Source organism: Coenobita brevimanus, chromosome 1 (genome assembly GCF_032717465.1).
Source record: "Coenobita brevimanus isolate Jiangsu-jjx chromosome 1, ASM3271746v2, whole genome shotgun sequence".
In the NCBI taxonomy this organism is placed as follows: Eukaryota; Metazoa; Arthropoda; class Malacostraca; order Decapoda; family Coenobitidae; genus Coenobita; species Coenobita brevimanus.
The window spans coordinates 53,723,504-53,751,177 of NC_136954.1; positions in this window are offsets into that span (position 1 = coordinate 53,723,504).

Genomic DNA, 27,674 nt, shown 5'->3' on the forward strand with positions numbered 1-27,674 from the left:
GTTTAATGCTCAAACTAACGACTAAACATTCAGGACTCATAAGGATAATGTAATGGCAAAAAACAGGTTAAATATATGGTTAACTGCAATAGCCTCTGTTAACACGAAATTACCAAGTGTAAATTTATCTAAGTCAGCCCTGATAAAATGAGAAAACCGGATAATGCTCAGTGAATGCAAGATATATTGTTACAGATACAAAATATTAACAATAATGGCTGACACCCAAAACACATGAATCACAAAAACCTCACTAGGCCTACGAATTAACACCCCATGCTATACAGTACAAGAAAAAATGCAATAACACTTATACTCAAATTACACAGCTGCTAGATGGCTGGAGACTTCCTGAGCACTCACAATAATAACAACTGTACAGGGGAGGACAGAGATGTGGACAAAATGAGGATTAGATCTAAGTGGCCATTAATGCAGAGAATGAGCTCATTATATAGGGGCCGGCAGAGCTTGATACAACTTGTAAGAAGGACGCGCAAATGAAGCCATAAGGGGCAAAGAGTTGACAATCCTGCTCCGAACCACAGAAAGAACGACTTACTCTACTATAAGGGTAGAAGGGGGGAGTGAGGTAAAACACGCTCGTGATCAAACATCCAGCATACTGTACGTTAGAATTATACAAAGGATGATGAAATCATAGGCTATGTAACACCTCCCCACAAAGAAAAAGAAATTTACAAACGAAATTTCTTATTACTCTAAAACAATCTGTCTAAAGTCTAGATAAGCAATCTGCAATAACATTTTCTTTCCCCTTGACATGTTGTATGTCTAATGAATACTGAAGAAGTAGACTCCATCTTGTCAATCTCTGATTTTTATCTTTAAACTTACTAAGGAATTTCAGTGGGTTATGATCGGTATAAATGACTATGGGGTCATAACCGGAACACAAAAAAAATGAAAAATGCTGTAAACCCAAAATCAAGGCCAAAAGCTCTTTCTCAATAGTCGAGTAGTTCTTTTGAGGTGGAGTGAACTTCTTACTGTAATAAGGTACAGGGTGTTCAATACCCTGATCATCCTCTTGCAGCAAAACAGCCCTAGCTCCTGTATCACTTGCGTCAACAGCCATCTTAAAAGGCTTAGCAAAATTTGGAGTAGAGAGCACTGGCTGACTTAATAGGATAGCTTTAAGTTTGCTGAAAGAGGATTCACAGTTATCGGTCCAGACAGATTTAACTCCCTTTTTCAGTAGGTCTGTAAGTGGTGATACAAGAATTGAAAAGTTAAGAACAAATCTCCTGTAATAACCTACCATTCCCAAAAATCTTTGTAGCTCTTTCCTACTTTTAGGTATGTGAAGATCACTTATAACCAGAACCTTAGCTGCTGCTGGTGCAACATGTCCATCACCAGTTACGTACCCAAGGTACTGAACTTTAGCTTGACCAAACTCACACTTTGATAAATTAGCTACAAGATTAGCCTGAACCAAACGCTCAAGAAATTTACTGCCATGGCATAGGTGATCTTTCCAGTTGTCACTGAAGATTAATACATCATCAATATAAACAACACACCCTGCCAAACCCTCTGTTACAACATTCATGAGCTTCTGAAAAGTGGCTGGTGCATTCTTCATACCATATGGCATTACAGAACATGCAAAAGTCTTTCCTAGTGTTACAAAACATGAGATCTCCCTAGCACGTTCAGTCATAGGTACTTGCCAGTATCCCTTTAACAAACCAAACTTACTTATGTACCTAGCCTTTCCGATCTTGTCTATGCAATCTTCCACACGAGGGAGAGGGTAAGTGTCTGTTTTGGTTATCTGATTAACATGTCTGTAGTCGATGCAAAGCTGCTGTGACCCACCTGGCTTAGGGACTAGAGTGACAGGAGAACTCCACTCGCTCTGACAGGGCTCAATCATCTTGTGGTCCAACAGGTAGCCAAGCTCCTTCTGGATGAGAGGAACTTTCACTGGGTTCACACGGTAAGGAGGCAGTTTAATTGGCTTTGCGTCTCCAACATCGACATCATGCATCAACACAGTGGTTCTTCCTGGAGTGGCACGGAAAACTTGCGGGTACTCCTGCAGTAATGCCGAAAACTTCTGCCTTTCCTCAGGAGCTAGATGAGAAAGCTTAGTCTGGAGATCATTCATGATATCAGGATTCTTCCCCAAACTATCACTCAGGCTCATGCTGCATGGGAGAACTTCACTTGCAGACTCGGGTGGAACAACTACAGTGCAGACTGGGTTATTTTCGTCCCGCCTGTGATATAACTTTAGCATGTTGATGTGACAAAGTTGCTTGTTCTTTCTACGATCTGGTGTGGTGATGACATAGTTGACATCACTGAGTTTCTTCTCCACGAAATAAGAACCACTAAACTTGGCTTGAAGAAGTTGCCCATGCACCAGTAGCTGAATCAAAACCTGATCTCCTGGCTGAAAGTGGCGTAACTTAGACTTCTTATCATACCAAGTCTTCATCTTCTCCTGAGCAGCTCCTAAATTCTCTCTCGCCAGCTGTAAAGCAGTGGACAGCCGTTCTTTGAACTTCATCACATACTCCAGCAGGTTGACATCATCTTCCTCTGACAGCCAGCATTCCTTGAGTAGCTTAAGGGGTCCTATTACTTCATGGCCAAACAGTAGTTCAAAGGGTGAGAAGCCCAGTGATTCATTTGGAGATTCTCTTGCGGCAAATACAACGAATGGAAGACCTTTATCCCAGTCTTTCTGATGTTCCAAACAGTATTTCTTGAGCATCGATTTGAGTGTTTGATGATATCTCTCCAACGCTCCTTGGGTCTGGGGATGGTAAGCTGAAGACGTGATCTGGGTGATGCCCAACTCTTTCAGAGACTGCTTGAAAACATTTGACATGAAATTACTTCCTCGATCTGACTGTACCTCCTTGGGCAGACCAAACTTTGTGAAGAACCCTAGCATTTCCTTAACCACGTTCTTTGCTGACATATTTCTCAGTGGAATGGCTTCAGGATAACGAGTAGCCATATCAATCAGGGTCAACACATTAGAAAATCCTGAAGAAGTCTTAGGAAGAGGGCCCACAATATCCACCAACACACGGGTGAAAGGCGCCTCAAAAAGAGGAATGGGAACTAGAGGTGCAACCTTTTCGGTCTGATTACACTTCCCCACAACTTCACAGGTGTGACAAGACTTACAATACCAGGAAACATCTCTGAAGATGCCTGGCCAGTAGAAGTGTTTCAAAATGCGTGCCACAGTCTTCCTCACTCCAAGGTGTCCTGCCAAACTGGAATCATGAGCCACTCTAATGATATCCTGCCTACAAACACGAGGGATGACAACTTAATGTACAACCTCCCATTCACAGTCGACTGATGCTGTTGGGGGTCTCCACTTCCTCATAAGTACTCCTGACTATATATAATAAGTAGAAGCACCAGCTGACTCTTCCTCACTGCAAGCAGAGTTAGCTAGACCTTTCAACTCAGGGTCAGCAACCTGAAACTCAACCAACTCTTGACGAGACAAATTATCAACACTACGGGGTACTGCCTCATCTGGTGAGTGGTTCAAATTTGCAAGAAATGTGTCAGCTAGGATAACATCATCATCATCATTATCCTCTAAGTCACCAGTAACTTTAGACTTAGCCCTAGTGACAACACATGCAGGGAACACATCAGGGACATCACAATCCTGGGTCGCAGCCACTGGCTCACTAGACAACTGAGGAGCTGGACACACTTGACTTCCACCAATATCATTTCCAAGTAAGAAAGTTACACCTGACATTGGGAGTGTCTCAAGCAACCCAACCATAACGGAACCATTAACAAAACCAGACTCTAAATTCACTCCGCACAGAGGGACAGAGAAGTAATTATTCCCTACACCTTGTAAGATTACAGTTTCATCAGAGGAATTAACATTAGAGCCTAGAACACTGGTCAGCATAAGGGATTGGCAAGCACCTGTATCACGATATATTTTAACTGATTTCCTGTCATTACTGTCCAGAGGACTGACAAAACCATCAGACAGGAAATTAGCACATGAACTGTTCAGAGTGTCACCCACGTTACTGCTCAAAAGAGGAGCTCCATCATGAGAATTTAATTTACCTCTCACAGCAGGTTCAGTTAACTCAGTTAAAGAATTCTGGGAACTCTCAAGGGTGGACACTAGACCAATTGACTGAATATTTAAAGACTCCTTTTTGTTCACATCACGCTGTCTCCTGAAACATTTCTCCGTAGTATGACCAAGCTTACTACAATAAGTACATTTACTTTCCTGAAATCTAGAGGTGAAGCTGGTATTTACTTCCTGAGAAACATCATCTTTATTCTCTTTCCTGTTACCTGTACTCTGAGTAGAGGCAACGTAGTTACTCTCAGCTTTCCTTTTTTCTTTAGAATATCTCTTATGAGTGAGAACATATTCATCAGCTAAAACTGCAGCATCAGACAAATTATCTATTCTTCTCTCATCAAGATATAGGCTTACATCTTTATTAATACACCTTTTGAAGTCCTCCAGCAAAATCATCTGGTTAAATTTGTCAAAATCAGAATTTACATTCTTAGAATTTAACCACTGCTCTAACAGATCTTCTTTGATTTTTGCATACTCAACATGGGATTGCTTATCTTGCTTATAAGTTGTCCTAAATTTTACTCTATAGGCTTCAGGAACAAGCTCATAGGCCTTAAGAATCAAGCTCTTAACTACATCATAATTATCAGATTGATCCTGAGGCAAAGATGCATAAGTTACTTGAGCTTTACCGGTGAGAACAGTTTGAAGGAGTACTGGCCAATACTTTTTGGGCCAATTAAAACCTGTAGCTACCCTCTCAAACAACTGAAAATACTTTGTTAAATCAGATCAGATTCATTAAAAGGAGGGACAAGTTTAACATTTTTAGCCACATCAAAATCATCAGAGCTAGATGATCCAGTTCCGCCTTGTTTCATGCGATACTCATGGTCTGCCTGAATCCTAGCAAGTTCAATTTGTGCCTGAGCCTGTGCCTGTGCCTCCTGAATACGAGCCTGAGACTCAGCCTCCTTAGCACGTGCCTGAAACTCAGCCTCCTTAGCCTGAAACTCAGCCTCCTTAACACGAGCCTCCTGCAGAGCTAGCTGTAACTTAGCTATTTCAATCTGCGTTTGCTCATTTGGAGGAGTTACATTAAACAAGCTTTTATTAATCATGCCAACAATTTGATCTTTAGAATGATGAGAGTGAACTGCAATTCCCAATTGTTGAGCAACAAGCTTAAGTTCATTCTTTGTTCTGTTTTCTACATCACACACTGTTTGCACATTTGACAAAAAATCTTTGGCTTCATCAAGCGTAGTAATAGTAGACATCATGAATAAATCACAGTCACAAAATATCAAGCAATATCCTTATGATAATATCCTGAATATCCTGATAAGAGGTCGCCAAATTTATGTTACGGAACAGAGAAAGATAATGTACACTTTAAGTTAGAATATTAAAAATCACTACTGTCCCGCAAAGTTCCAGGTTCAGAACAAAAGACTTAGGTAAAATTACAAGTTAAAGTTTAATGCTCAAACTAACAACTAAACATTCAGGACTCATAAGGATAATGTAATGGCAAAAAACAGGTTAAATATATGGTTAACTGCAATAGCCTCTACTAACACGAAATTACCAAGTGTAACTTTATCTAAGTCAGCCCTGATAAAATGAAAAAACCGGATAATGCTCAGTGAATGCAAGATATATTGTTACAGATACAAAATATTAACAATAATGGCTGACACCCAAAACACATGAATCACAAAAACCTCACTAGGCCTACGAATTAACACCCCATGCTATACAGTACAAGAAAAAATGCAATAACACTTATACTCAAATTACACAGCTGCTGGATGGCTGGAGACTTCCTGAGCACTCACAATAATAACAACTGTACAGGGGAGGACAGAGATGTGAACAAAATGAGGAGTAGATCTAAGTGGCCATTAATGCAGAGACTGAGCTCATTATATAGGGGCCGGCAGAGCTTGATGCAACTTGTAAGAAGGACGCGCAGATGAAGCCATAGGGGACAAAGAGTTGACAATCCTGCTCTGAACAACAGAAAGAACGACTTACTCTACTATAAGGGTAGAAGGGGGGAGTGAGGTAAAACACGCTCGTGATCAAACATGCAGCATACTGTACGTTAGAATTACACAAAGGATGATGAAATCATAGGCTATGTAACAATATAATCAAAATGAAAGACATAAATAGATTATAGACTCCTTCATTCTACACCATTGCTTTACTGGTGCAAAACTGCTCCTGGAACTTCTCCATCTATGGATTTTTGGTGGATTCTCCCTATGCAACATCCAGTAGTTGTTGGCCATCATGATGACACTCCATTTTCCTTGGTATCTTCACTCCATCTCCTTTATGTCCATGAAATCTTTCATCTTGCTCTTCGCTCACAACTCCCAGATTTTTCGGAAAGTAGTCCAAATGAACACTGGGGAGCTGTACTTTGAGATTCATATTACACCCTGGAGCTTTGAAATTTTCCAGAAATCTGCTTATAGTGTCTCTGTGGTTTGGATCCTTCTAGCTACCTAACAGTTTTAATGACATCTTTCATTCATACTTCTTCCAACAGCAAGTAGAGTTTTCAAAATTTGTATCCTTGTCAAGATTTCTTACACGTATGAGGTCCGACAAATATATCTTCATTAAGCATGGCATCCGACAATCCTGGAAACCTCTTGCACAAATACTTGGAATCATCTCCGTCACCTGGCAAAGCCTTAAGAGATTTTTTTTTTCATTAGACCGAAACGTTCATGGAGAGTGGGCAAAAGAATGTTGTTAGATCAACCAAAACATCCCAGGCGAAAGTTGTCTCCTGCGCAGCCATTGTTTCTGAGATCACTGGAGATTCCTGGCCCTGCTATCACATTCACACAATAAACACGGAAATATAGTGTTGCCAGACTGTTATCCAAGCACCATACAAAGTACCTTTAAGACTCAGATCATCGAATTGTGGTCTTTGTAATTATTCTTATTTAAAATCAATAGTAAGTTTTCATAACTTTCCTTGAGGTGCACTGAATGAGCTACAGGAACAGATGCATACTTGTTACCATTACGTAAAAGAAGTGCTTAAGACTTCTTTTCGAAGAATCATCGAACAGTCTCTACATCTCAGTATTGTAGATGACACCAAACTTTTCTATTAATCCAGCAAGATCTGAGCAATAAACCAAATCATCTTGTTTAAATTATGGGGGAAAATCTTTTCTCGGTTCTGGTACTAGAACAGCGGTTCTCAAACTTTTTAGTATGTGACCCTATTTGGAATATTTCAAGACTTCGGACCCACAGGGTAGAGAGAGAGAGAGAGAGAGAGAAACCGGTATATAACCTATTTTAGTTATTATGAATATGCTATTAGTGTAATAAGAATAATTACAATTTCAATTAAGTACCGTAAATAAAATACATTGAAAGCATTTGGCCTATTCTATGTCCCTGCGACCCATCAAAATTCCTCTGTACTAGAAGAACGCTGTACAAGGCGAAAATAAATTTTTGAATTTAAGTCTGAAACCTAAAACCTCAGCAGACTTCTTAGTAAGGCCTAAGTCTCTCACTAGATCATTTAGTTAATGCTGAGGAAAAAAAAAAAAAAACGAGGTTATGTGGTATCACTGTCACACTGGAAGACTACATCATCACTGCTACCATTGCCTTCATGGTCAGAGGTACAATGTATGTTTTCATAATTCTCAGCTGTTACTGGGACGGGTCTATCTGGTCATAAGGCTGAAGAGAAGTTTGGATAAAGAATGTCTTTTCTTAGTGCTGATCCCTGAACATTATATGTGCAAAAGTAGCAGTCATCGCTGTGATTCTTTGGCACAATCGAGATCATTGGAACACCAAACCGAAAACATTTTCTTGTTTCCTTGTCCATGCCTTTGTTCTTCAACATGAATAGAGCAGGCTTGATTGGGAGCCCGTGATTCATCCTGCTCCCCAGGTTCCACTTATAAGAACGCCTTTTTAACAAAGTTCGTAATATTTTTCTGTTGTTTCATTATGATAATTTCGCCATAGTTGTAAGAGAAATTGTCCGGACAGTTAACACAATCTTTTGTTGCCATTGCCAGATAACCTACAGCTGACTCTGAAACAATGAGGTGCAATGAACTCCACTACAAAACTAAAATCCTACAATGCACTTCAGGACAGAGCTAAAGCAAAATCACACAGAGTGTACGTTCGGACTGGTATACTTCTTTGTTCTCCTTCTAAATCTCTTTTTTGTCAATTGATATTCATGTTAAATCCTATTATATGACATACATTCCTTTCTCATATCCTTTGACTAAAAAAAAAACAACCTTGGTATACTCACGTTGGTTCTAATGATGTCCACAACAAGAAGGCCTACAAAAGGTACCGGAGCCAACCCACTCTTGAATCTCATCTCTCTCATGTTTCTGCCCAGAATCATGCTAAGTCTGTTCTTTGCTCTGCTAAAAATAATTCCATTCGTACTAAATGCTCTGAACTCTCCAACTCGAATTCTTCCCGCTCCATCTGACACCTTGCCAATAACCTTTCAAACAACTTTACCTCATCAATTTCCCTCTTCTTTTCCACTCTGATGGCTCTGTGGTTATTTCTTCTATTGATAAAACAGAATTCTTCGCTCAGACTTTCTCCTCTAATTCAGTCTTAGATGATTCCGGTGCTGCTTCTCCATCATTTCTCCTCCCTCTGACCTCCTTATGGCTGGCATTAAAATGTCTTCAACTGATGTATTTTCTGCAAGCACTGGCCTCAGTACTAACATGATATATGGACCTGATGGGGTCCCTCCTGATATCCCCAAGAACTGTGCTTCGGTGCCTACACCCTGCCTAGGTAAACTCCTTCGCCTTTGTCTATCAACTTTCACCTTTCCTTCCTGCTGGAAGTTTGCTCTCATTCAGCCTATCCCAAAGAAGAGTGACGATTCCCATCGCTCTAACCATCGCCTAATTTGCTTTAACATTCTCTGTTTCAAAACTTTTCGAGTCCATTCTTAACAAAAAAAAAAAAAAAATTAAAGCATCTTCCCAATCACAATCTTCTTTCTGATCATCAGTATGGGTTCCGTCAGGGACACTTCCCTGGCGACGTTCTCACCTACCTTCCCGACTCCTAGTCATCCTATTTTCGGGACTTTGACGAAAGCTTTGCCATTGCACTTGAAATCTCAAAGGCTTTCGATCGAGCCTGGCATATATCTTTAATTTCCAAATTGCCCTCTTACGGTTTCTACCCTTCTATCTGTGCCTTCATCATTAGCTTCCTTTCTGGTCGTTCTATAGCTGCTGTTGTAGACGGTCACCGTTCTTCTCCTAGAGCTATCAATAGTGGTGTTCTTCAGGGTTCTGTCCTGTCACCAACTCTCTTCCTTTTATTCATCAATGACCTTCTTAGCTGTGCATCTAACCTTATCCACTCATACGCTGATGACTCCACCCTTCACCTTTCCATTCGTTTCCCGCAGCGTCCATCTCAGCAGTTACTACAACAAACAATGGATGAGGCTATGGCATACCTAATGTCTGATTTGTCTCATATCTCTGACTGGGGTAAAAATAATCTTGTTGTTTTTAGTGCATCAGAAACTCAGTTATTACATCTATCAACCCAACAAAATTTGCCACAGGAGTACCCTCTAATTTATAACAATATCCAGCTCAATCCTGCATCATCTTTAAACATACCCGGGGTTTCATTCTCTCAGGATTTATATAGGAAAGAACATATTACCTATCTTATTAAATCTGCTTCCAAGAGAAATGATGTGTTAAGCCGACCCCATGCCTTCTATACCCCTGCACAGTTGTTGACTTTATATAAGGGTTTTATTCACCCCTATGTAGAGTACAACTCTCATGTGTGGGGAGGCTGCCCACATACAGCTCATCTCAACAAGATGAAGTTAAAGGTTTTTCGTCTCATTAACTCTCCTCCTCTTACTGGCTTACTTCAACCTCTGTCTCTTCGCAGCACTGTTGCATCTTTATCTCTTTTCTATCGCTACTTCAATGGTCACTGCTCCTCCGAACTGTCTGCTTGCATCCCTCCACCTCTACGACGGTTGCAGAGCACCCGTCTAGTAACAAACTCTCATGCCTTTTCTGTCCAACTTTCTAATGCAAGAGTTAACCATTATTCCCAATCCTTCATAAACGTAAAAGGTCAACTCTGGAACTGTATCCGTCTGTCTGTATTTCTTACTACCTATGATCTCCAGTCTTTCAAACGTAGTGTGTCTAAGCATCTCGATCTGAACGGATCTTGAATTTGGCTCTCTGTTTTCTTGGTTTTGTTTTTCCTTGCAGGGAACAATTCACAGGCTCCTGGCCTTTGGTTCCTTCTTCCTTGCATAATAATAAAAAATAAATAAAGTGCCAGATTCACGTTTATATCTATAATTAAATGAAAGAAATTGGCCATGCTACTTTGTGAGACCGGAACCTGATCAGCTTAATTTTTCTTGGTCCTGCGATTTCAGAATCTAATTTTGTAAAGAAACTGTATGAGACACTAAATTTTCAACCTTTTTTTATTCAGCGTATGTAAATTGATAAACAAAAAGCAGTAAATCTTAAACCGCCTTTTTTTTTTCTTTTTTTTTCGCTGTTGCGTCCGTGACCGAGAGCCATCACATGTGCCTCGAGCATTGCGGAGGTTATTCTCTCGCGCAGAATAGCATACATTCCTGTATCTTCTGAAAAATGGAAAAAAAAAAAAATAGGGGGGGGGAGGTTTAATCACACTTGTTCTTATGATGTCCTCAACAAGGAGCCCTAGGGTATCGGAGCCAACCCACCCCTGAAACCCACTTATTTTATACATGTGCCTGGAATCATGCTGTGTTTTTCGTTCGTTAAGAATAATTTTATGTACACTAAATGCTCTGAACCCTCTAACTAAAATTCTTCCTGGTCTTTCCTGAACTTTGCCACAAACTTTTCTGACAACTTTATTTCATCCTTCTTCCCTCCTCTTCTCCTCACTGATGGATGTATACCTACAGTATTTCTTTTACTGAAGAGACAGAACTCTTCCCCAGACTTTTTCCTACAGTTCCATCCTGGACGATTCTGGTAGTGCTCCTTCACCTCTTCCTCCCTGTTCACATCCTCAAGACATAAAATTTCTTCAAGCAATACTTTCTGCCCTCACTGTCCTCATCACTAATAAGGTGTATGGGGCTGATGAGATCCCTCCTGTTGTACTCAAGGACTGGTTCTGTGTTGACACCCTGTCCAATTAAACTCTTCTGGCTTAGTCTGTCGACTACAATTGTACCTTTCCTTCTTGCTGGAAGTTTGCTCTCATTCAGCATGTACCGATGAAGAGTGACCGTTCCCAGTCCTCTAACTATCGCCCAGTTGCTTTAATAACCTGTACTTCTGAGATTTTCATATCCTTTCTTAAAATGAAACAAATAAATAAAAAAATAACACATTCTTATCATAGCCTTATTTCTAATAGTAAGAGTTCCGCTAGAGACATTTCTTTGGCGACCTTCTCACCTTCTTTTCTGAGTCTATCTTTTCAGGACTTTGGCGAAAGCTTTGCTATTGCACTTGATATCTCTGTCTTTCGACCGACTCTGGCATAAATGTAATTTCCAAACTGCCTGCTTACAGTATCTTTTTTCTAGCTGTGCCATCATCTCTAGCTTTCTTCCTGGTTGCCCTGTTTCTACAACGGCCACTAATTTTCCTCAGTCTAGGGTTAACATCAATGATGTTCCTCACGGTTCTGTCCTGTCATCAACTTTCTTCCTTTTTTACATCAGTGACCTGAGGTGTACATCTATCCTATCCACTCATACATCGATGACGCCACCCTTCTCTTAATCCGCTTCTTACAGTGTCCATCACCGTAGTTACTTCAGCAATCACGGTATGAGGCTATGGCACACCTAATTTCTGAATTGCCTCATATTTCTAATTGTGGTAAATGAAGACTTGTTTTTAATACATCAAAAACTCAGTTCCTACACCTTCGGACCCGCTAAATTTTCCACAGAAGTAGTATCCTTTATTGTTCAACAATATACAACTCAACCTTTCATCTTCACTCAGTATACCTGGGGTTTCATTCTTCCGAGACCTATCATGGAAAGGTTACATTATCTTTCTTGTAAAATCTGCTTCCAAAACATTAGGTGTGCTTACCCGGCTCCTCATTTTCTTTACTTCAGCACAACTTGTGAATTTGTGCAGAGGTCTTACTTGGCCCTGTGTGGAGTACAACTCGTATGTGTGGTGTGACTCCCACACACAGTTCTTGTAAAGAGGGTGGAGTCTATGGCTTTTCGTTTCATCAACTCCTCTCCTCTTACTTGCCCGCTTCAGTTTCACTCTCCCTTCACTACACTGCTGCATCTTTGTCTTTCTGCTGTTGCTACTTCACTGGTCACCGACAGCACACTCTCACAGTCTTTCATTTTGTACTAAATCCAATAATTTCTCCAAAACATGTCCAGCCATAATCATTTTAGATTCTGGTTCTCGGTGTATGTGTGTGTGTGTGTGTGTGTGTGTGTGAGAGAGAGAGTCTATTAAGCTTCCGGCACCGAATGAAAACTATTCATCAGGAAAGTGTTAAGAATATATGGAGTAGATGGGAAGTTGTTGAATGCTGTGAAGAGTATGTACGATGGTGCGAAGGCTGCAGTGCGTGTGGATGGTGAACTAAGTGAATTTTTCTCTTTGAAAGTTGGGTTGAAACAGGGATGTGTCATGTCTCCATGGTTGTTCAATCTGTACATGGATGCGGTAATAAAAGAGGTACAAGGTAGGGTAGTGGATGTTGGAGTGGCCCTGGTGAGAGAGGATAGTGTTTGGAAACTCCCTGTACTGTTGTTTGCAGATGATACTGTGTTGTTGAGTGAAGATGAAGGGGAGCTGCAAGGCTTGGTGGATGAGTTTGGGAGAGTGTGTAAGAAACGGAATCTGAAGGTGAATGTAGGGAAGAGTAAAGTGATGGTCTTTGAGAGAGGTGAAGTCAGTGACTGTACAGCGAGGTTGGATGGTGAGGAATTGGAAAATGTGAGTACGTTTAAGTACTTGGGTAGTGTGATGAGTAAGGATGGAGGTTTGGAGGGTGAAGTGCTTGAAAGGGTACAGCAGGGAAGAAAAGTTGCTGGTTCTTTGAAAGCAGTGATAAGAAACAGGGAAGTGAGCATGGAAGTGAAAAAGTTACTACATGACAGTATTGTGATACCAACTCTAACGTACGGAAGTGAAGCTTGGACGTTGTTGGAAGGACACAAGTCAAGAGTGAGAGCAGTGGAAATGAGTTATTTAAGAGAAGCCTGTGGAGTCACATGGAGAGATAGGCTGACGAATGAGGATATAAAGGAACGTTGTGGTGTTGATGTGGATGTGATAGGGAGCGTTATGAGGAACACACTGAGGTGGTTTGGCCATGTGGAGAGGATGGAGAGTGAAAGACTGACGAAGAGAGTGTATGTGAGTGAGGTGGAGGGGGGAAGGGGGAAGGGGAGGCCGAGGATGAGATGGAGGGATGGGGTGGAGAGGTATATGAGAGAGGGGGGTGTGAGTTGGGAGCAGGGCAGTGAAATGGTGGGGGACAGGGCGACTTGGAGGCGATTTGTTTGTGGCCACCCCAAACGGGATTGAGGCGTCTGGCAATAGATAGATAGATAGAAAACCCTTTTCTGTGTACCTTTGTAATTCAAGAATTAATATAAAAAAAAAGATGAAGAACAGAGGAAGCAAAAACAAATGAATAAAAAAAAAATCCATTCACCAGATTATTGGTGTCCTCTATTGATAAAAAATCTGTACCAGTTGGACTTGAGCAGCTACTTGTTGAAATTTAGGGGGAAGAAGCTCTGGTGAAACGAGTTACAAAGAGATGCAGCTCAGGGAATAAAAGATTTTTGATAGGCAGAAGTTCTGCAATATGGCAGTGTGACAATCCGGTCACTAGCGCTACCAGATGCCCGTGTAGCGCTGGGGAAGGCATGGAGAGGTAGTCCAGTGGTTGTAACTTCGTCTGAGCATTTGCCGTAACAGTATTTGTAAAATAATGCAAGGAAGGCAACATTCCTTGTTACTTGTAGGGGAGTTAGTTTATTTGTAATAGCAAGGTTCTTAATCATTCTAACAGCTTTGTTCTGAGTTTTGTTTAGTTGTTTTAGTGCAACCTCTCTACATCCATTCCATAAGGGTGAGCAATATTCCAGCTGAAAGCACACATCGCTCTTATAAGTTTTACCTAACTGCTCATCAGTGAAGAAGTTACAGAATCTACAATAATCCAAGTTTCTCCTCGGCGATTTTAGCAAGTGATCTGACATGAGAGGTCCAGCTGAGGGCATTGTTAAGAATTTCAGTACTTCTAGAGATAGGCATATTAGTAGCATTGAAAATAATATAGGAATCTGGCAATATCTGTCTGTGAGTAAACTGCATATATTTGGTTTTACTAGCATTAAATGAGAAATGTTATTTTGTCCCCTTGCAGCGATCTTAAATGAGGCTTGATTTATGGAGATGGCTGTACTGAGCTGTGAGTTAGAGATATTAAATTTTGAGAATGTGTGTTTAAGTTTGAATGAACCGGGAAGTGTTGAGCCATCTGCATATGAATGGATGGGATTATGGATGACAGATAAGAGATCATTATGGGTTGGAGCCAGAACTGATCCTCGTGTCACGCCGGCATTAACTAAGTGGAAATTGGAACATACATCATCTACTGTACTTTTACTCTTATCTTTCTGTTGCTGAGATATGAGGAAATTAGAGGAACAAAAGACGTTAGTCCATAGCAAGGAGGTTAGATGGCATGGAACAGTGCCACACTCTGTTAAATGCTTTAGAAATATCGGTTACTGCATTAATTACTTCATGTTGATCAGTTGATTGATGGATGGTATGAGTCAGGAGATTGAGTATATCAATGGTGGATCTTTCGTGGCGAAAATCATACTGTCCATCACTAAATAAGTTGTTGGATTCAAGACGTTTACAATGTCAAATGCTTTATCAAGAGATGAAGTAATAGTTAATGATCTGTAATCAGAGGGGTCAGGGGAACTTTCTTTATTCGGAATTGAGTGGATATTGGCTTCTTTCCAAGAATTAGGGTATGAAGAAGTACGTATGCATAGTCTGAATAATTTCGATAGAACAGAGGCAAGTTCAGTAGAGCACTTTCTCAAAACAATTGGAGGAATTCCATTTCTGCCTGGAGCTTTGTTGGTTAGTGAATTGTCTAGGATTGATTTTACGTATCTAGCCTGTTTTTTAAGTGGAGCAACTTCGGAAGAGTCCAGTTCTAGCACAGGGATGTTCTGGCTGACTTCCTCTAAGGCAGAATTTCTGGCAAATGAATCGGCAAGGGTATTTGCTTTACCACGCAGGTTATTTGTAATGTTACCATCTGAAGAACTTAGTGGGGGAATGGGTGATGACTTGCTAAGGTTATTATTGAAAGAACTGACAGTTGACCAGAATATTCTATTGTCATTAGGATTGTTTAGTAGTCTGGATGCTTGGTTGTGGAGCAAGTTTGACTGAGCGAGATTTATTACTGCTTTTCATGGTTTCAAGCAATTTTAAATCGACTATGGGATTCAGATGTTTTTTTATTATAAGTATGAATTATATGCTAATGACTTCAGGGTCGTTGCTCTGGCACAATTGCTATCAAACCATTTTGGGGAATCAGATCTTTTAGTGAATTGTTGACTTGGTATGAACAATTCCGTACCACCTTGTATTAAGTCATTAATGTGGGACCGGGTAGAACTGATGTCGCTAGAGAAGAAAGACTGCCATGGAATGTCAGCAAGATAATATCTAACTCTATCCCAGTCTACCCTATCGAAGCGCCATCGGGTCACCCAGACACGGTAGAAACGGGGAGGTTTGGAGTTTCTGTTTAATGAGGCTTTGATGAGATTGTGGTTGGAGGATCCAAATGGTGTATTGATCTGGATTATTTGTCAGCAGCAGATCCAAGAGATGGGCGTTATGGTCAGGATTATCTGGTATTCTGGGTTGTTGCTTTACCAACTGCTTGAGATTAAACGATTCTGCAAACAGCTCGCATTCTAAACCAGTGTCGTCAGTCCTGGAGGAAGGCAATAACCATTCTACATTATGGACGTTAAAATCACCCAAAATGGTAATTTCAGTGGTATGGGTGAGGATAAGGTTACTCAACTGTGTTGATATGGAGACAATTACACTGGGTTCTGAAGAAGCATTGGGGGACCGATAGACTACACAGATTGGTAATATTTAGATAATTTAGTTTATACAATGGAAAACCAAAATTAGTTGAAGTAAAGTTCAAAAGTGTATCAACAGCAAATTCAGATGTGATATATATTCTGAATCAGGGTGATCCAAGGATAGTTTTAGAGGAGTCAAAATTCAGATCTGTCATTAGAGGTTACCGGTCGTGTGTTCGCCTTTTTGGCCCGGGCAACGCCGGGTACTTCTGCAACCCAATTTTTGGCATGAAGACCCACATGACCTCCAGTTCGGACATAGACTATGTGAGGTTGACCTCCGAAGTCATTTGAGGTCACCAGTCAGAGGTCATTTCAGGTCACCATTAAGTCAAACTCGAACAACTGGACCCAGCAGCCCAAGTTTTGACATGGAGTCTCACATGACCTCCAGTTCGGACATAGGCTATGTGAAGTTGACCTGCAAGGTCATCTGAGGTTACTGGTCGGAGGTCATTTGAGGTCACCAGTAATACATGCTCAAATGACTGGACCCAACAACCCAGTTTTTGACATGGAGACTCACATAACCTCCCGTTCGGAGATGGGCTAATTGAGGATGACCTGTGAGGTCATCTGAGCTCATCTGTTTGAGGTCATTTGAGGTCATCAGTAACAGTAAACAAGTGTGCACAAATACTGTGCACTAGTCTGCGAAAGCTGATATAGAAAGTTCCAGGACCTCTTATAATCCCTCTTCTAAAGCATAAGAGGTACATAGTCTTTTTGGAGTTGAATGAAAGACTGAACTAGTTCAAATAGGATTAGAGTGTTCGCCTTTTTGGCCCAGCAACGCAGGTTAGTATATATATATATATATATATATATATATATATATATATAATCATCATCATCGGCCGTTTGAGTATTCAAAGCAGGACCGGCCTATCCCGACCGAAGTCAGGATGATACAGCCAATGTATCTCTACCAAGTGGCGTAGGCTGTCTGGTAGAGATTGTATGTAAGGTGAGAGGTGCTTGTAAGTGTAATTGTAGTGTTGGAGTGGCTTTGGATGTGTGTGTAGTCTATGAACCAAGTGTAATCAGCCCACACAAGCTGATTGGGTGCAAGCATACTTTACAGTAAGCGACACTGGTTCAACCTCAGCACCCTTGTGTCCGCCAACGCAGTACGTGGCCGGGTGAACACTCCCAAAGTTTATTACCCTGGCGGGGCACGAACCCTGGTCCACCCGTGTGCGAAACGCACACTCTATCAATGTACCACAGAGGCTCCATATATATATATATATATATATATATATATATATATATATATATATATATATATATATACTTCGAAGGAATACTTCCTTCCCGTGGCAAAGAAGCTTGTGTATCCCAGTGGTCAGTGGAGCTATACTATAGTCTATCTGATTGACCTGTGCACCTGAGATGAATGGGACAAGTAGGGTGTGTTAAATTTGCGGCTGCTGATTGGCCCCGAATGATGTCATTAAAGTAAATGATGGAATGTATTGTAGTGCAACATGCAGACGTGGGTGTACACAGTGGGTTGATGATTTACTTCAAATGTCACTCATCATTTTATAAAACTTTATGATCAACTTTTAATTTTATTTGATAAGAGTGAACTTTTAAAGCTAATTTTGACCTCTTTGGCTTTGGAAATTATTAATTACATTAAAACTCGTTGCTTATATTGCAATCAATATACAGATATAAATATATATGTGTTAAAATAAGAGGAGCTCTAGACTTACATCATCGGCGACCAGTCTGCAGCTGCAAATCAAACACACCCTACTCGTCCTACACATCTCAGCTGCACAGGTCAATCAAATAGGGTTTAGGCAGGTTCACTATTAAATGCCCATTTTGGCAGGGTCAAATGGGATAGGATTAGGATCGAGGCGGATTACTGATCCAGAAGGGTCACACCAGCAGTTTTGGATTGGCTTGTCCTGTTGCCATGGGGACACCCCGGTGCCCTACCTGATTGTAAACAAAATGAAGATGGTTCGAGGTTCAGACTGGGATGATTTGGTCAGCAGTAATTATGCTCTCATTTTCAGACATACCGTCCCATTACTGATGAAACCAGACACAGCTGAGCCCCTCATACCACCTTAGTAACTGGCTGTAGTATTTTATCAGTATACTATTAAAAAACTAGTAAATACGGCACTTACAATGTAGGAGCGACGCTATGTTTGTTTTGGTGTGACGTCATAATCCAGAATCGTCCAGCTCAATCCACCTTGGGGGGGGGTGGATTGCCTCAGATCAATCCAGGATCATCTTTCACTCAAATCCAGGACCAGGACTGTGCCTCGCCAAAATAGGATCAGCTGCCGAGATCGACTTTATCTCTATCCGGGATTGAACCTTCTCTCTCCAAAACGTGCCTTAAGAACACTAAGTTTCAATTGATGTGGGGGTCACCGAAACAAACGAGAAACTTCGAATTAGTATTCTTTTTTATCAGCAGTAGAAACATTTTAAAATTACATCGACCATCCTCACACACACACACACACACACACACACACACACACACACACACACACACACACACACACACACACACACACACACACACACACACACACACACACACACACACACACACACACACATATATATATATATATATATTGTGTATATATATATATATATATATATATATATATATATATATATGTATATATATATATATATATATATATATATATATATATATATATATATATATATATATATATATATATATATATATATATGTCATTTCGTTAGGTAAAACCTTTCAATACTGATATCTGGTGAGAAGGAATACTGATGAGCTTTTCACTCTAATCTATAAATTTATACGAGAAAGTTGAAACACTTTTTCAATACCGAGCTAAGTAATTAATTTTTAACTTCATTCCTCATCTCCGTAGACATATAGTCCATGACAGCTACAAAAAATGCAGATTGAAGGAACACTCCGTGAACACTGTTAATGTCTACTGGAAATTGTTAGAATTTTTACGCTAGGAAGAGGATCATTTGAATTTAGGGCGAGAACACTACATTTACATGACAGCCTTAAATAATGAGTGATGCTAAAAGCCCTTTAATTGAGCGCTAAAATGCTAAATATGCTACTTCCACGAATGTACTCTATATTATTGGGAAACAGACACTATTGTATCTAAAATTCAGAATACATCTCTGAGGGCGAGAGAATTCCGTCTCGATAAAAAAATCCGTAACATAGCTAAATGAGGTAATACGTACGATGGAATCGATTCACAGGTATAAAAGGCAGCCATTTGAGGCTTTTAAGCCCAAAGAGTTTCCTTTCAGTAGACATAGGAAAAGAACTTTGAAATTTAAAAATTAAATGGATACTATTTTTATCTTCATAACTTGGGCTTTAAATTGGTATCATGGGCCTAGTGTTCAATTATAAAATGGGGAATATTTTCCAAGTATGACGGTTCATTTGACATCATTCTTCATATTTACGAAGGGAAAATCGCTCCGAAAGGCAAGAAAATGGTTTCAAGAGAATCGTTTATTAATGTTTTATCATGTATATATTATTAGAAAAAACAGAATTTATAGCCATACTGAGATATACAATCTAGAAACATTACTTGGTTAATCATATACGACGTTTTATATTCAAAGTTTCACTTAATTTGGTGGTCACCGAAGGAAGAGAGAAACTTCGAGTGATTATTCGTTTTTATTGCTTCTAACCTCCTGACTGAATGTAAAAAAAAAAAAGAAAAAAAATATTTGCACACTACGAAGCTTCGTGTTACACCATAAGCCTCACTTCATAAAGTACAATCTCTCAAAACTGATACCTCTCGAGAAGGAATGTTGAAGACCTTTTGACTTTCATCTATAAACTTATACGCCAAAGTATGAATACTATCGCCATACCGAGATATATAAGTAATTACTGTTGATAACTTTATTCCTCATCTCCGTAGACATATAGTCCCTGACAGCTACAAAAAATGCCGGATGAGGGAACACTGAGTGAACTGTATAAATGTCGTCTGGAGAATGGTTGCATTTAACATTAGGAAGACGGTCATTTTAGTGAAGCTAAAAACCGTATAGTTGAGGTCGGAAACACTAAAACTGCTTAACAGTTACAAAAAAATGCAGTTTGAAGGAACACTATATTAATGTCGTCTGCGGAATGCCTGAATATTTACGTAGGAAGAGGGTCATATGAGTAATGCTAAACACCGCAAAATTGAAGGCGAAAACAGTAAATACGCCACTTAAATATATTCTAAGTTAGAGGGGAAGTACTCACAATCGTATGTAAAATTCAGAAAAAGTTTCTTAGGAGAGAGGTTTCAGTCTAAAAAAAAAAAAAAAAATAACAAAGCTAAGTGAGATAATACGTAGGATGAAGTTGATTCACAGGTAAAGAATGCAGACAATTGAGGGTTTTAAGCCCAAATAGTTTTCTTTCATTAGATGTATGGAAACATCTTGGAAATTTAGAGATATAATGGATGTAATATTTATCCGCATGAATCTGGCTTTAAAGTGCTATGCTGACCCTAGTGTTCATACATAGAATGAGGATATTTTCGAAGTATGACGGTTCTTGTGATATCATCATCCATATTTACGAAGGTAAAATTACACCGAAACGCAAAAAATAGTTTAAAAGGAATATATATATATAAATATATATATATATATATATATATATATATATATATATATATATATATATATATATATATATATAGACTCATTTCTTGGTTTCTGATATACGCAGTTTCATTGTTAATGAAGTATCTAAATAAAATAAGGTAGCAATGGCATGTTGTGTCGGCCAGTTGTGATTAATTGGATTTTTGTTTCCGTTGAGTATACTGACTTCTTTTTTCTTAGCCTTGACTTCACGGATAAAAGATCGGGCAAAATTTGAACCAGTTACGGATGATAGCATTCACCTTGGGGGCACTTCAGAACTCTTTTACTTGAGTGATGGCTTATAAACGTGTTTCTGGGCGGAATCGTTAAATATGCACCTTCCACAAATGTACTCAAAATTAATTGGGAAACACACCTAATTATTACCAACACTCAGAAGACAGTTCTGGAAAACACACACACACACACGCACACACACACACTCACATACACACACACACACTCACACACACATTTTTGAAACATATAACAAGAAATCGATTGACACGTAAATAGAGCAGGCATCTGAGGTGTTTAAGGACACTGTTTCAATTGATGTGGGGGTCACCGAAACTAGCGAGAAACTTTGAATTAGTATTCTTGTTATCTGCAGTAGAAGCATTTTAAAATTACATCAACCCTACTCACAATATATATATATATATATATATATATATATATATATATATATATATATATATATATATATATATATATATATATATATATATATATATATATATATATATATATATATATATATATATATATAATTTCGTTAGGTCAAACCTTTCAATACTGATATCTGGTGAGAAGGAATACTGATGAGCTGTTCATTCTAATCTATAAATGTATACGAGAAAGTAGAAACGCTCTTTGAATACCGAGCTAAGTAATTAATTTTATAACTTCATTCCTCATCTCCGTAGACATATAGTGCATGACAGCTACAAAAAATGCAGGATGAAGGAGCACTGAATGAGCTCTATTAAAGTCTTCTTGAGATAGTTTGGATTCTTACTTTAGGAAACTTGTCATTTAAGTACTGGTAAAAACCGCAAACACCAAAAAATATTCAACTTCCACAAATGTACTCTGAAATATTAGGTAAAACACACAGTTGTATGTAAAATTCAGAAAACATTTCTTAGGGTGAGAAGTTTCCGTCAACAAAAAAAGAAAGTAAGAAAAAGAAATCAGTAAATAGGCTAAATGAAGTAGTAAGTAGGATGAAATCGATTCACAGGTAAAGGAAGCAGCCATTTGAGGGTTTTAAGCCCAAAGAGTTTCCTTTCATTAGAGACATGAAAACAACTTGAAAACTTAGAGATAAAATGGATGTTATTTTTGTCTGCATCACTAGGTCTTTAAAGTGGTATCCTGAGAATAGTGTTTATACATAAAAATGGAATATGTTCTCTGTATGTCGCTTGGTGTCATATGATTATCTTCTTTATATTTACGAAGATAAAATCACTCCGAAACTCAGGAAATCGATTACAAGAAATATCGTTGATTTGTTATCATATATGCATTTTTAGGAAAAGCTACATTTATAGCCGTACTGAGATATACAATTTATAAACATGACTTAGTTCCTCATATGCTCAGTTTTATTGTTCATGATGGGTCTAAAAGAAAAAAATCAGGATGCAAGAGCGTCGACCTAAACTGTTGTGTCTGAAATGTTAAGATGAACTGGATCTTGAAATTCCTGAGTCTATTGCTTTTTTTTTTTTTTTTTTAGCCTTGACATCACTGATAAAATCTATGGCCAGAGGTGAACTAGGGGGGGAGGATAGCAATCACTTTGTAGGTAGTTCAAACTTGTTTTACTACAGTGATGGCAGTTCGAACGTATTTTTGGGAGAAATCGTTAGATATGCAACTTCCACTAAAGTACCCAAAAAAGATTGGGAAACACACCTGATCATTACCAAAACTTAGATGACACTTGTGAGGGTGGAAAAAAAAAAAAAAACTGTAAACAAATAACAAGAAATCGACTGACACGTAAACAGAGCGTGTATCTGAAGCGTTTAAGAACAGGAAGTTTCAACTGATGTGGGAGTCACCGAAACAAGCGAGAAACTTCTAATGAGTATTCTATTTTTAATCGACCCTCCTCACAGAATGCAAAAAAAAAAAAAAAAAAAAAAAAAGTAGAAGAATATTTGCACACTATGAAGGTTCGTGTTACACCACAAATCTCACTTCATCAAGTATAATCTCTCAAAACTGATACGTCGTGAGAAGGAATATTGAAGAGAGTTAGACTCTCATCTATAAAATTATACGACCAAATAAAAACACTATAGCAATACCGAGATATATAATTAATTACCATTAATATCTTTATTCTTCATCTACGTAGACATACTCTGCATGACAGCTATAATAAATGCCAGATGATGGAACACTGAGTGAACTGTGTGAATGTCGTATGGAAACTGGCTGGATTCTTACATTAGGAAGACGGTCACCTTTTCTAATTCTCGCCACCCCTCACTGAATGACCAATTCTCTGCGTCCCTACTCATCAAATACTGTATTTTTCTGGCATAGTTGGAACATGTCAGTAAATATCATAGATTCTTATTCTTTGATATTGTTTACATATTTAGATAACTAGATTTCTGATTCATATCTCAATTATTTTCTCCTTATTGATAAATTACTGAATTACATCATAATTCATAGTTATCAAATATAAGTACCCTATGCAACAAGTCTTCGCGCCCCCCCAAAACAGCCTTTCGAGCCCCCCTAGGGGGGCGAGCCCCATAGGTTGGAAACCACTGATTTAAGTGATGCTAAAAACCGCATAATAGTGAGCGAAAACACCAAATATGCAACTTCTACAAATACTCTCTAAATTATTGGGAAACACTCACAGTTGTTTCCAAATATCAGAAACATTTCTGAGGGTGAGAAAATCCCGTCTCGAAAAAAAAAAAAAAAAAAAAAAACTAACAAGGCTAAATGAGGGAATACGGAGGATGAAATCGATTCAGAATTAAAGACTGCAGCCATTCAATTGTTTTATGCCCAAAGAGTTTCCTCTCATTAGAAACGTGAAAACAAGATAGAAATTTTGAGATAAAGTTTTAATTTTTATCTGGATCAATCGGCCTTTGAAGATGTATGCTGACCCTAGTCTTCAAATATAGAATGGAAAATATTTTCGAAGTATGACGGTTCTTGTGATATCGTTATCCATATATAAGAAGGTAAAATTACACCGAAACGCAATAAATCGTTTAAAAGCAAATTGTTTATTTATTGATTATCATATATATATTTTTAGGGAAACCTATATTTATAGTCGTACCAAGATTTAGTTTATAAACGTTTCTTGGTTACTTATATACGCAGTTTAATTGTTCATGAAGGGTCTAAAAAAAAACAGGTAGCAATAGAGTCGACCTGAATTGTTGTGTCTGTCAGGTTGAGATTAACAGGATTTTTAATATTTGATGATTTTTTTTTTTTTTTTTTTTTTGGGGGGGTGCCTTGACTTCACGGATAAAAGGTAGAGTCAAAGATGAACTAGTTACGGGTGATAGCATTCACCTTGGGGGCAGTTCAAAACTCTTTTACTTGAGTGATGGCTTATAAACGTATTTCTGGGCGGAATCGTTAAATATGCACCTTCCACAAATGTACTCAAAATTAATTGGGAAACACACCTAATTATTACCAATACTCAGAAGACAATTCTGAGCAAAAAAAAAAAAAAAAAAAATGTAAGCATAAAACGGTTGACACGTAAATATAACTAACATCCGAGGTGTTTAGGATAACCAAGTTTCAATTGATGTGCGGGTCACCGAAACAATCGAGAAACTTCGGATGAGTGTTTTTTCTTAACTGCAGTATTTTCTACTTTTATTACATCGATCCTCGTGACTGAATGTTAAAAAAAAAAAATACATATATTTCCACACTATCAAGGATTTTGTTTCACCATAAGCCACATTTCTTTAGGTAAAGTCTCATAACTGATACCTCCCCAGAAGGAATATTGATAAGATTCTGACCCTCGTCTATTGATTTATGAGAGAAAGTACAAACTAGCGAAATACCGAGATAATTAATTACCATTTATGATTTTATTCATCTCCGTAGACATATAGTGCATGACAACTACAAAAATGCCGGATGAAAGAAGATTGAGTGAACTGTATGAATGTCGAATGGAGATTATTTGGATTTTTACGCTAGGAAAAGGGTCATTTGAGTGATGCTAAAAACCGCAAATTTAGGGCGATAACACCGAATTTACATGACAGTCTTGAATAATGAGTTATGCTAATAACCGTATAATTTGCTGTATAAAAGTATTATGGGCGAAATCGTTGTATATGCAACTTCCACAAATGAACTCAAAATTGATTGAAAAAACACAAATAATTATTAAGATAACTTAGAAGACTCCTGAGGGTAAAAAAAAAAAAAAAATCACATTTGGGAAACATATGTCAAGATTTCGACAGACAAGTGAGAAGAGCTGGCATCTGAAGCGTTTAAGAACACGAAGTTTCAGTTCATGTGAGGGTCACCGAAACAACCGAGAAACTTCGAATGAGTATTTATTTTTATGTTCAGTAGCGGTACTTCAAAATTACATCGAGCCTTCTGGCAGAATGAAAAAAAAAAAAAAAAAGGTAACCCACACTATGAGCGTTAGTGTTACACCATATGCCGCATTTCCTTTGGTATAATCTTTCATAACTGATACCTCGTGCGAAGGAATAATTAAGAGCCCTTGACTGTCATCTATAAATTTATACGAGATAGTACAAAACTATCGCAACACCGCGATATATAATTAATTGCCATTTATAACTTTATTCTTCATCTCCTTAGACATTATTATAATGCATGACAGTTACAAAAAATGCCGGATGAAGGACCACTCAAAAGCTGTAATAATGTCTTGTGGAGATTGTATTCTTACATTAGGAATTAGGGGATCATTTGAGTAATGCTAAAAAACTCATAATTGTGGATGAAAACAGTAATACTCAGATTACAGAAATACGCTCTTAATTAGCTGGGGATTACTTACAATTGTATCTAAATTTCAAAAAACATTACTTAGGTTTAGAAATTTCAGTCCCGAAAAAAAATTAGTAACAAGGCTAAATTAGGTAATACGTAGGATGAAGACGATTCACAGGTCAAGAATGCAGCCATTTGAGGGTTTTAAGCACAAATATTTTCCTTTCATTAGAAACGTGAAAACAACTTAGATTTTCAGAGATAAAATGGATGTTGATTTTAGCTGCATCACTCGGGCTTTGAAGTGATATACAGAGCCTAGTGTTCAAATATAAAATATGAAATATTTTCGCTGTATGATGCTTGTTGTGATATCATTATCCATATTTAAGAAAGTATAATCACTGCGACACGCAATAAATCGTTTACAATAAAATCGTTTATTTATTGATTACCCTCCTCACAGAATGTTAAAAAAAAAAAAAAAAAGTAATATTTGCGCACTATGAAGGTTCGTTTTACACCACTGATTAATTTATTCCTCATGTCTGTAGACATATACTGCATGACAGCTACAAAAAAATACCGGATGAAGGAACACCGAGTGAACTGTATGAATGTCGTCTAGAAATTGTTTTTCTTACATTATGAAGACGGTCATTTAAGTCAGTGGTTTCCAACCTTTTCTATTTCTCGTCCCCCCCCTCCTTACTGAATGACAAGTTCTCTGCACCCCTTTTCATCAAATACTGGATTTACATTCATAGATGGCACATGTCAATAAATATCATAGATTCTTAATATTTGAAATTGTTTTTATATTGAGAACTAGATTTCTGATTCATATCTGAAATATTTTCTCCATATTTAGATATAACTGAATTCCATCATCAATCTCACTTTGGAAAGGTATGCTGACCCTAGTGTTCAAATAAAGAATGGGGAATATTTCCGAAGTATGACGGTTCTTGTGATATTATCCATATATACGAAGGAAAAATACACCGATACGCAATAAATCGTTTAAAAGAAAATTGTTTGGTTATTGAGTATCATATATATACTTTTGGGGATAACTAAATTTATAGTCGTACTGACATATTTAGTTTATACACGTTCCTTGGTTTCTTATATACATAGTTCCAATGTTCATGGTCTAAAAAAAAAAAAAATCTGGTAGCAATAGAGTCGACGTGAACTGTCGTCTGTCATGATGAAATTAATTGGATTTTTAGTTTCAGATCACTTTTTTTTTTTTTTTAGCCTTCTTCACGGATAAAAGGAAGGGCCAAAGGTGAACTAGATACGGGTGATAGCATTCACCATAAGGTCAGTTCAAAACTCTTTTACTTGACTGATGGCTTATAAACGTATTTCTGACCGGAATCGATAAATATGCACCTTCCACAAATGTACTCAAAATTAATTGGGCAACACACCTAATTATTACCAATACTCAGAAGACAGTTTTGAGGGGGAAAAAATCACATTTTCGAAACCTAAAACGAGAAATCGGTTGACGTAAGGAGAGCTAACACCTGAGGTGTTTAAGAAAAGTAAGTTTAAATTGATGTGCGGGTCACCGATACAATCCAGAAACTTCGAATGAGTGTTTTTTCTTTATCTGCAGTAGGAAATTTTTATTATTTCGAGCCTCCG